At 42.8% G+C, this 12,070-nt stretch overlaps 1 protein-coding gene across 7 annotated transcripts in view; it reads right to left on the bottom strand.

Moving 5' to 3' along the window:
• MCF2L (MCF.2 cell line derived transforming sequence like) overlaps positions 1-12,070 on the bottom strand; it is a 178,591-nt gene that overhangs the window by 81,172 nt on the left and 85,349 nt on the right. The gene's annotated exons all lie outside the window — the stretch shown is intronic.

Below are 12,070 nucleotides of genomic sequence, written 5' to 3' on the forward strand. Positions count from 1 at the left end.
CCTTTTCCCTAGATGCAGCACCTTGCACTTGTCTGTGTTGAATACCATCCTATTCTCATCCGCCCACCTCTGTAACCTGTCTAGATCTAGCTGGATTCTGTCCCTCCCCTCCAGCATGCCCACCTTGCCCCACAACTTGGTGTTGTCAGCAAATTTGGAGAGCATGCTTTCCACACCCACATCCAGATTGCTGATAAAGATGTTGAACAGTACAGGCCCCAGGACTGAGCCCTGTCAGACTCCACTGCCCACATCCCTCCAGGTCAAAAATGACCCTGCCACCACCACTCTCTGGGTGCAACCATTGAGCCAATTTGCCACCCATCTGACTTTGTAGGCATCAATGCCGCAGTCACCAAGTTTTTTTAAGAGAATGTGGTGAGAAACCATGTCAAAGGCCTTCTTAAAGTCCAGGAAGATGATATCTACCCCAACACCCTTGTCCAGGGACTTTGTGACCTGATCATAAAAAGAAACCAGGTTAGTTGGGTAGGACCTGCCCTCAATGAACCCATGTTGGTTGCCCCTGAGCATTACTTCTCCTGCTGGGCCCTTGCAGATGTGCTCCTTGGTAATTTTCTCAAAGGTCTTCCCAAGGAGCAAGGTAAGACTGACTGGTCTATAATTGCCAGGGTCCTCCTTTCTCCCCCTCATGTAAATGGGGACCACACTAGCCCTTTTCCAATCCTCTGGTACCTGGCCAGTGCCCCATGAGCGCTCATAGAGCTGTGCCAGGAGCCCCACTGTGACCCCTGCCAATTCCCTCAGCACCCTGAGGTGCAGAGCATCGGGACCTACCGATTTAAACACATCCAGCCTCTCCAAAAGTTCCCCAACTAGGTCATCCCTGACCCTAGGCATTGCAGTGCCCCCCCTGGGTCTGTCTGCAATTCTAATGGGGGAGAAGTCCCGGTCCCTGTTCAGGAATATAGAGGCAAAGAATTCATTAAAGAGGTCAGCTTTTTCATTTGCCACTATCACCAGACTGCCAAGCCTGTCCTGTAGGGGCCCCACATTACCCTGTGCCTTCTTCCTACTCCTTATGTATTTGAAAAAGGATTTTTTTTATCCTTAATTCATCTTTTCCCATAACTGAAATAGGACAATTTAATATGAACAATTGAAAACAGACACCCATTATAAACATGGTGTGGCACTTCTCTACTGCCTGATTAATCTCTGTTAAATTTTCTGTAAGTTAGAATGACTGAAACCTAGAAAATAGATAAAGAGAGTAGTGTGGTTGCAATACTGAAAGAGATACTCAGCCTTCAGGGTTTGAAACCTAGCTGCAGGTAGTCAGCAGCTAATAGTCTACTTAGGTAGAAGGCAGGGAGCCAGCTGCAATGACAACTAGTAAACAGGTGGAGCTATGAAGAGGGTAAAAAAGCTCCAGGAGCAGAGTACAAGGGGAGAAGGAGGGCAAGAGAAAGAGGGCAAAGGCTGGTGTACTGAGAGAGATGCACAGAGCATGAGTTGCCCCTCTCTAGGTCTGGAGAAAAAAACCCCACAGGTTTTGGCGCTCAGTTATTCCACACGCTTTTGTTTTGGTTGTTTGCTGTAAGGGCAAGGTTGCACATGTAAAAATAAACTGACTATAAACCTGAACTCAGGGTTGCTTGGCCCTTGATGAGGAAGCTGGGTGAGTGACCTGCTTACAAATACACATTTAAACAAACAAAAAAAACCAGACAACTAACAGAGATCACTCTTACACTTGGTACTTATCCAATGAAACTTTAAATGCATGTTTAATTATAAGTGTTGCTTTTATGCTTTTCTGTGCTAGAGACTTAATGCAGAAAACAATTTGGGGTCAAGTGATCTGAAAAGCTAATGCTTTATTATATGCTATACAATATTGCGTGTGTAATCTTGGCTTTTCTTTCATAAGACTTCTGTGTAAGTCTTCCTTTCAAGTAAAGTGGCCTATTATCAGGCACTTCCCTCATGAAGAGAGAGGTGGTGTGCATGTGGAGGAAGAGTGGAGGACTGTAGGATGCTGGGGGTTCTAGAGACCTCGGTGGTTCTCCATACAACTGTGCAAACATTATATGCAGCCTACAAAACAGAAGTTTTATAAAAATACTACCATTTGTGGCAATGTTACAAAGAGGTTGAATGGCTGTATGCTTGCTTTTTGTAGTGCTACAACTGCAAATTACTGTTATAAATGTAACACCTACATTTATAGCAAGAGTCTGCTCCAATCAGGCAGAACACATATCACAAGATACATCCAAAGAACATCTTCAACTGATCAATTCCATTACAGGTATTAAAAATCTCCTCTAAGATGGGACTTGGAGTACATGGTCTGATACTAACAGTATGGAAAACAAGGCGAGTGTTATAAATGCATATTACAAGTGACAAAAGTAATGGCTAGTTTTATATTAATAGAACCTCTGTTTTTTTTTTAATAAAACACAACCAGAGTAAGGCACGCAGGAAAAGAAAAGAGGCTTTGCAATATTTTGCTGCATTGGCTTCTTCAAAAACCACACTGTAGTGACAACTCCTGAATAAGCTATTTGTAAACTGTGAACCCCTTCCCCTTCCCCTCCACAGAAGGAACAAAATCAGGGAACTTCTAGTCACTAGTCCTTATTATAAGACGTTCTACTTGCTCCCGTCCTGCTTGAACCTCAGGTTTTAAAGACCAGAACTCTTGGGGATCTCACTGTAACTGGTTTACCTGTTTACTTCATTTGCACAGATTCATGCATATCAACAGTAGATATGAGTATCTACAGAAAAGAGAGTAAAACACTGGGTTAATGATGCCTGTAAACCATGAATTGAAATTAAAATTATGTTACAGATGACTTCATAAAAAAAAAAAAAAAAAATCACCATAGGTGTCAAATTGCCTTGTAGATTGTATGAAGTCACACTAACAAGTTGACTAAAAGTCCATCTCTATTATAACATGTTCCTCCTCTGTAAAGTGACTGGAGATAAATGTTACTGTAGAGAGTCCATATGATGCATGTGGACACACGTACATTCGGAATGCTTTTGAAAGAGAAAGGATTATAAATTTATTTGTGTCCACACCTCAAGGTGCCACACTATGTTGCCTTCTGCCCGACTCCAGGCTAACATGATAAGTACCTCTCTCTGTGTTATGAAAGTCAATTGATAACATTTCTTTCTTGAACAGTATCATCTATACTAAATATTTTGCTGGCCAAATTTTAATCTGACGTATGTTACACCCCCGAGTATAGTAGGGATTTACAAGTTGACCCGATTGTAATTTAACAAAAAGCATTTTGTGTGTGCACAAGGAGGGATGAAATCCAGCTCAGTCTTTTCATGAGACTGCTGGCTCTGAAATTGACAGGATTGAAATGCCTTAAAAAAAGGATTTTTTTTTTAAACTGTAGCTATTCCTTTGAACACAGAGGAAATTTGAGCTTATCCTGTTTCTTTCTGAAATAGGAAATGCATCCAGAAACCTGAATATCAATTCTGTTCATGTTAACATTGCAAACACAGTAAAAAGTAGACTATTTTCTAAGTTTGTGCGATCCATTTCTATGGATTTCAGTTGAAATAGTTTTATGAAGAGTCCATTTCCAAGCCTGCCTTCCGACATGAGGCTGTAAACACACCTCCAAATGACTAGTGGTATTTTATGTAATCCTGTGAGCAGGCACTATTGTCATGTCAGGAGAACATGGACCATAATGCAACAAAAGTATGCATGGGGGAGGGTGAAGGGATTCAGGGCACTAGTAGCTTGCACTGCCAGATCAGCCACTGTGATGTTGTCCCCTGCACCACTGCTGCCCAGAGCACACAGATGTCCTGTTACCAGGGCTACGCAAAGCTTTGGTCCCCAATTCAATTCAGCAGAGATTTGGCCTGATTCGATGGCTGAATCTCTGAATCAGAATAGAGTCAAGAGACCCTTGAATCTTTCCGAATCAGAACCCTCTAAATCAATTCGGAGAGATCTGATGATTTGGACACAGACTCCTCTTTAAATGTTTTTTCTACTTACCTTTAGGTAGCAGGCAGCTTGTGAATGAGATGCTGGGGTGGATGGAGCATACCACAGGAGTGCAGGTGGGTCCCCAGCGTGCTCGGCAGCAGACCCGGAAGTGGACCAGAAGCACTTCCAGCCCATTTCCAGGTCTGCTGGGGAGTGTGTAGGGGGGCTCTCCTGTGCCCCCCCAGCTCAGTGACTGGTGCCTCCTGGGTCTGGGGCAGGCACCTGGGGTCACCCTATAGCCAATTGCCAAGCTGGGAGCGCACCTCCTGTACGCTCCCTGGTGGACCCAGAAATGGACCGGAAGTACTTCTGGTCTACTTCTGGGTTCATTGCCAAGCAAGAGGTTTTAGTAATTTGTTAGATACCACCCAACACTGGGTTTTGAATCTGCAAGCCTTGTTTGCAAGGATGACCTTTGACTTAACCAGTCCATCTCTACTAGGGTCCAACATGCCACAGCATTACTCCAGTTTTATGCCATGGGAAGTCAGTAAAATCTCAGATTTTACAACTCTCCCCAGAGAGATTCACCTGCAAAAGGATTAGAGAAAAAAAAGAAGAAGCCTTAAACCAAAAAAAAAAGTCTACAAACTAACAAAAACACCATAGAATCAGTTTTGTGTTTCTAGCAGGACTAGCATTCAAGCACTTGACTTGCTAGATTTCTACTCTACCAGTTTGTATAAATGGTACAGGAAGAGTCTAAGCATTTATATTGGGGGTGTGCGAAATGGGCCGTATTTGATTTGGATTCAGCCCATATCGGGGACAGTGATTTGATTAGTTGATTTGGATCACTGTCCACAATTCGATTCAGCCACATCCAAATCTGAAGATTCGCTGCCAATTTGGAGAATCAGCAATTTCACCAGATACAGCTTTAAATGTTTTTCTACATACCTCGAGGTACCAGGCATGATGCTGGGGTGGATGGAGTATCCCACAGGAGAACAGGGGGGGCCCCCTCGTGTGCTTGGCGGTGAACCCAGAAGCGGACTGGAAGTAGTTCTGGTCCACTTCTGAGTCCATCAGAGAGTGCGGGGGGGGGGGAGGGCTGCGCCTTCCTGGCTGGGGGATTGGCCATGGGGGGACCCCGCATGCCCCTCCCAGACCCAGGAGGCACCAGTCAATGAACTGGGGGGGGAGGGGCGCAGGGGGGCCCCCCGCATCACATTCCCCAGTGGACTTGAAAGTGGACCAGAAGTGCTTCTGGTCCACTTCTAGGTCTGCTGCCGAGCGTGCTGGGGAGCCCCCTGTGCTCCTGTGGGATGCTCCATCTACCCCATCATCGCAGCATTCACAAGCCTCCTAGTACCTTGAGGTACATAGAGAAAAAACAATTAAAGCTGCGTCTAGGTCTGAATCTTTCCAAATTGATTTGGAGGGTTCCGATTTGATTTGGAGGGATTGAAAAGTTTCCAGATTCGATTCAGATTCAGAGGTTCTACCACCGAAGCAGGTCGAATCAAATTAGTGACCAAAGCTTCACACAGCCCTAATCAATATCATCCTGAGAACACCAGATTTCTCAAATATTAGCTATTTACAATGGAAAACAATTCCTCAGCCACTAATGAGTTTGCCGGGACCTGCCCACCTAAAGGACTGCACGTTAATCCTAGCCCACAGTGCCACAACTGCAGTTATCACAGGTTTTGAAACTGGACACCCCACCCCCTCTTATAAAAAGAGAATGGGTGAAAATGAGGAGTATGGGGAAAAAGAATGATGGCAAAGTGTTTTCTATGACAGAGCTCTGGAACCCTGGAATTTGCTCCTCCCTTAGGTCAAGTGATGACCTTGCAGACCCACTGCAAAGAAACTAAATCAGAGGATTTGGAGGATGTTGCCTTTTGGAGGAAAAGAAAGAATATTTCTTGTGAGTAGCTGGCTGGAGAGTTCCTCTCTAACTGTGTCAATGCTGCTAGGGTTATGCTGTAATATTAATTGTGAACTAGAGTGCCATGTTTTGTATAGGACAGCCTTTGCTCACATGAAACACTAAGTGTTTTCCTCTGAGAGTGACTGAATACTTCATGACTGGATTTTTTTCAGGGAGCCTATAAGTAGTTATGCACCTTAATCTATTGAAAGCCAACAGGAGTTAGGAACCCATTTTCCTTGAACTCCATTGCAAATCCCTGAATATGCTGATATTTGTTTATAGCAAAACAGCATCCTATGAAGCTTCTAGTTAAATGAAATGATAAGGTCCTTTTCCCCAGGGGAAGCAGGACAGAAAGATGAGAGATGATGAAGTGATAGGAGTTTCCAAAAATTCCAACAGTGCTAAATTATTATTTTCTCCACTATAACAACAGGAAGGTAAGCATCTAGGAAAAGTTGCATAAAAATGAACTTACAGAACAAGATACAGAAATGGGAAATCTAGGAATCCATGCAGATTCTTCTACAGTGCCATCTGAGAGTCTTGGACTCTTGTCTGATAATATAAGCTCTGACAAGAAGTGATTAATAACCTTTTCATTTCAGTGTGGTGTTAAAAGGAAGTTACAAACTGAGGACTTTTTCTGCACCAAGCTGAATGAAAATATACTGGCACAGGATAGTTTCTCGAACTGTTTTACAGAAAGAAAAAAAGTAAGCTCCCAATCAGATAAAGTGCATGTATATTTGTTTGTGAGGCTAGCAGGATTTAGGAACAAGGAAGAAAGTATCTCAGCTCTTTGCTGTAGGAATCTAAGAGGGGATTAGAGAGTGTTTAGCAACATTTTGGTAATGATCACTTCCCAGCACAACAAGAAAAGTCAAAGTACAGTATGATGGATGCTTTATGGCAATGTGCAAGGATGGGGATCTACAGGACTGAATTCATGATGGAAAATAATTGACATTTGGGTTTAAAAAAAAAAAAAAAAAAAATCAGGTGCCATCTCTAAATTGGTTACTGTAGGCAGACCAAACCAGCAATGGATCCACATCTACAGCCATAAACTTAAGTGGATTCATCTGTATGGATTGATGCCAGAATTGAAAGAGGGACTAATGCAACCAACTCTCAAGTCCCTGGCAACCTAAAGACCCAGTGTTTGGAAATCATCACTTGAGGGGGAATTTCTTCTTTCTATATCTTTGTAGTAGTAGACTTAACAAGAATAGTCATAGCATCTGGCATTAATTTTAACATTATAGGGACTGAATAAAAGATTTGGCATTGTTTGTTTTCATTATATAGCATTTCCTTTGCATTCAACTAGACCAAAAGAAGTTAAAGTATTTTCTCCCTTCAGTGAGCTAAAAGCTTTTACATGCTGTGTTTTGTCAAGAAGTCGCATCTAATTAAAGGAGCTTAGAACAAGTGCAATCCAGTGTAATTACAATTTAGTCAAATTTGAGTATGCATCCAAAGTCTAACACTTTTTGGTCAAAGACCCAATTTTACAGAAGAAACACATAGTATGAAAGTGAGTTTAGTACCTTTACATCCCAAATGCAAGATCTAAAATGGTAGTCTACATCCCGAGCAACACAGACACAATAAGCCTCATGAAAAAAACAAAGCAACATTATTCTGTAGAAGCACAAAATACTGACTAAAGCAAAAGGACATGCCAAGAAATGAATAGTGATTTCAGGGGACATTGCCTCATGTAGCAAGTCTCTCTTGAAAACCCATTTGGAGACAAACTGATGTTTGGACTGGCTGCTAGCCAAAGAAGAAGTGACTGAATGTCTTGAAGCAAGAGCTACAATCTTTATGCTGATACAGACTGTGAGGTTAATTTTCATAGCTAATGATGACTAAGTTAAAAAGTTTCCTTAAAATGCTTCCCTCAATGTCTTACTTCTCTTCCCTCAACAAGAGAGCATTTTACTTAAATATCAGTATAAAATGGACAGGGTTGTCTACATAAGAGGTGGAGATACTGTCCGAATGAGAGGGGAAAGAAAGAAAGAATTTTTAACCTCAAAGAAAAGGAGAAACAGGGGGCATCTACACATGGCCCCTACGGGACCTTTGTTACTGCACCATCATTTAGTACCTCCTTTTGGAAGTACTAAAAAATGGTGCAGTAACAGCCTGTACTGTGCTGTGCCAGCTACGCAGGGTTATTTTTTGGCTGCTGTGTTGCCATAGCAATGCACTATAACGAGGGAGCATGTTGCTACAGTGATGCAGTGGCAGCATCACAGTTTTTACCAACAGATGCTACAGCGCCGTAGCATCTTATGTAGGTGCACCCACAGTTAATTGATCCACAAGTACCCAGGAACATAAAAAGAGAGGCTCAGCAAGGGCTGTATACTCTTCAGTGTCTGAAATATTGCTCTTTGCAACAATTTTAAATACATTTTCTTTAGGCAAAAAGTCACCAAGCCAAGCCTGAAAGTTTAAAAAAGGCATTTATTTAATAAGAAATATAAGCTTAATATATTAATCTCAATTATTTTTTTCATAGTAGGACCCTATTCCCAATGTCAAAATAAGTAGTAATACCCAACACTCTTGCAGTGAGCATCTCAAGTGGCACAAAGTTACAATGCAAGTGCATGTAAATTGTTGCATAAATTTTGTGACAGAATATTCAACACTGCTCTTCTGTTCCTGAAACCCCTAGTGACACTCTATAGTAGCACTGCAAGTTAACTATTCATGTACTTCAATAGTAAAAATAAAGTAAACAAAGCTCAGAAAGAATCAAAAATGCAAAAAGGTTAAATTGCCCTAGGATAAATTTAAATGAAAACAGGTAAGCAATTGCAATCCACAATGCAATGGCCATACTAATATTAAAAAATTAAAAAACCCCCAAACCTCTACTTGTAATGGATCAAGGGGTTAAGCACAAATTGAACAAACTGGAATGAGAAATGGCTGTTCTTGTCAGGCTCCACTGCACTGTGGATATAATGTGCACTGAATATGCTTGTGGCTGTGTGAACTAAAGAAGCTAGAGGGCATACAATCAATTTAAGATTCTCTCTCTTCTATTCCAAATATGGTTTCACTCTGTTTGAGGGGTGGGTGGGAAGGGGGGGGTGGGGGGGGAGAAAGAAATAGAGGGATAGGAAATCCTTCTTGTAGTTTCCTAGTGAGGATTTTAAACAAACTAAACCACCACAAGCAGCATTTTTGCCCCTAGTTAAATAGCAAAAGAAATCTTAGTTCCAAGAACATTTCTACTTTAAATCCCCTGCTTCTGATCATGCCCCTGTGCATCTACTTGACTTCCAAAAATCCAGAATTATTTCTCTCCCTACCCTGCATACAAAATGGTCAACGTCACAAAACAAACAGATCTCCCATTTAGCTCACAAAGTCGTAACTAATGATTAACAACAAATTTGTACCAGGCAAAACAGTGTGCTGACCAAGACATCCAGAGAGAAGAGACAATGATGGATTTAAAGAGAACGCCATCAACCTTAGTTGAGGGGAGGGGAATGGAGGGGAACCCCCACCCCCCAGTGTGGCAATATGTAGTTCAAACCATACCTCCCTTATAGGGGAGGAGAGGGGTGAGAGTAAGGGCCAGCTGGCAGAGGTGATGAAATCTCTTCTCTCCTGCTCCTTTCCCTTCCAACCTAGGCATAATCTACTGCCTAAGGGGCACAATCTGTTTCTAGCTGGGAGAAGTTCTATAGCAGCTGCTCCTGCACCTCCTTTTCCAGGATACCAGAGGTGGTGCATCACTTGTGAGCCCACACATACATTAATCCTGCCTGGACTGAAGTTAGACACATTTACAATACAGCTCTATTTCATGTCACTAGCTTGCCCAAAAGTCTTGATTATGTCCAGTGTTTTTTTTTGGTTTGAGTGCTGTATAGAAAATTACTTAGTGCCTTAAAGAGTGTGGGGGGGGGGGGGGGAAGCGGGGAGAAGAGATGAACAGTTAAAAATTTATATGACAGCCCCATTTTGGCAAAAATATTTGAATGCATACTTCATTTTATGGACATGCTTCAGGGCCAGTGATACCACCCATCATAACTGAGAAGGAAAAGGTTCAACAAACATCAATGTGGATCTATGGGTATAAAGAGATGTTGCCAAATTAAGCAGATCTGCTGGGCTGGAATGTTTCCCAACCCAGGTGATCTTCTAGACTGGGTAAAATATGTTGCCTGTCATCTCATGTGGTTGACAAGTCATACACAACAGCTGATGTGCTCCTGACAATCTCCAAGGCACATCTCTGTAAGTGAGGAACACATCTCTGTAAGAGGGGAAAGCTGGGCAGGCACTCCTGGGGTGTGTGGGGATGAATCTTGCATAGGAATACCCAGAGTGGAAAGGAGCAGGCCCCTCAAGGCCCAGGACTGGCTGCTGGGGGGAGCTGGGGAGGGTGGGAAGTTCTGGGCTGCCAGTACTTCTCCCTCCATGAAGCAAATAGATGCCTGCCATGAAAAAACAGCACAAATTATTGCTATTATTATTATTATTTGTCACAATCAAAGGCATTTGGGGTGTGACAGAGTGCATGGATGCACTTTGCCTTTGTTTTGTCATAATTATTTTTATGGCAGTACAAAGTAAAAGAAATGCATTTCCAGCTGGTGCGGCACCAAGGAATTAGTTTTTATAATTAGGAATAAAATGGCTCTTTGGAGGGAGATGAGTGTTGAGGTTCCACATTGTACAAGTGGCTTTTGACAATGCTTTGGAAAGTAGGAGAAGAAATTGTGTTGTGTTGTGGGGGCAGGAAAAAAAATGTTGTGGATATTTGCAATAATTTCACCAGGTCTTCAATTCTTTATGGATCTAATGATAAAATTCAGAATCAGATTAGAATAAGATTCTGAATTACTGTTGGCTCTTGACCATCTATAGGAACATGTATTCTTAAAAAAAGAGCTTTCAGCAACTGGAACAGAGAGAGCTCTTTGGATTACACTGCATAAAGTTCCAATATGCCAGATCCCAAAGTCCTTATTCATTGCTTGCAAAGCTAATTTCTGTTGACCCAGATGAATAAAAGATGTTCTGCTGGGTCAGACCCTAGTGCCATCTAGCCCAATATCCTTGGAATTGATGCCTCTGAATTGCAATCCTGTGCATCTTAGTTTATTTGCTTAAGGCATGTGCAGCATGGTCAAATGGTTCTGGAAAGCCTGACCTTTCCACCTTTTGCTCCAATTACCAGAACTAAGCATGCCCGGTATGATCCAGATTTTGGAAGGAAAAGTGTGGAATGATTGATGTGTAGATGTTAGCAGCATGCCCGAGGTGAATGAGAGTGTGACTGCATAGTAAGGAATGTGTCAACAGATTGATTAACACTAGGGGTGTGTGAAATGGGCCGTATTCAATTCGGATTTGGCCTGAATTGAGGACAGTGATTCAGTATGTTGATGATTTGGATCTCTGTCCCTGATTCTACTTGGCCAAATCTGAAGATTCGATGCCGAGTCGGAGAATCAGCAATTCAGACATAGACACAGCTTTAAATGGTTTTTTCTACATACCTTGAGGTACCAGGTGCAGCTCATGAACGCTGCGATGCTGGAGTGGATGGAGTATCCCAAAGTAGCATGGGGGGCTACCCAGCATGTTCGGCAGCAGATGTGGAAGTGGAGTGGAAGTACTTCCGGTCCACTTCTGGGTCTGCCAGGGAGTGCGCTGGGGGCCCACCCCCCGTGCCCACTTGTGCCCCCCAGCTCAGAGATTGGCCGCAGGGGGACCCTGGGTGCTCCTGGAAGTGGACTGGGAGTGCTCCTGATCCACTTCTGGGTCTGCTGCCGAGCCATGCTGGGGAGCCTCCTGCACTCTTGTGGGACACTCCATCTGCCTCAGCATCGCAGCATTCATGAGCTGCCTGCTACCTTAAGATATGTAGAAAAAACGTTTAATGCTGTGTCTATGTCCGAATCTCTTCAAATTGATTTGGAGATATTGAAGAGTTTCCTGATTTGATTCGGATTCAGAGATTCGGCCATGGAATTGGGCCGAATCTCCACCAAATCGAATTGGGGACCAAAGCTTCACACAGCCCTGATTAACAGTACAGATCTGGCACTGATTGATTCAGACCTATGAGGTGATCTTGGACTATAAAGGTCCAAGTTGCTAAAGATTCTGTGTGCATGGGTTGTGGATTGATG

This window comes from Alligator mississippiensis, chromosome 1 (genome assembly GCF_030867095.1).
Source record: "Alligator mississippiensis isolate rAllMis1 chromosome 1, rAllMis1, whole genome shotgun sequence".
Classification (NCBI taxonomy): domain Eukaryota; kingdom Metazoa; phylum Chordata; order Crocodylia; family Alligatoridae; genus Alligator; species Alligator mississippiensis.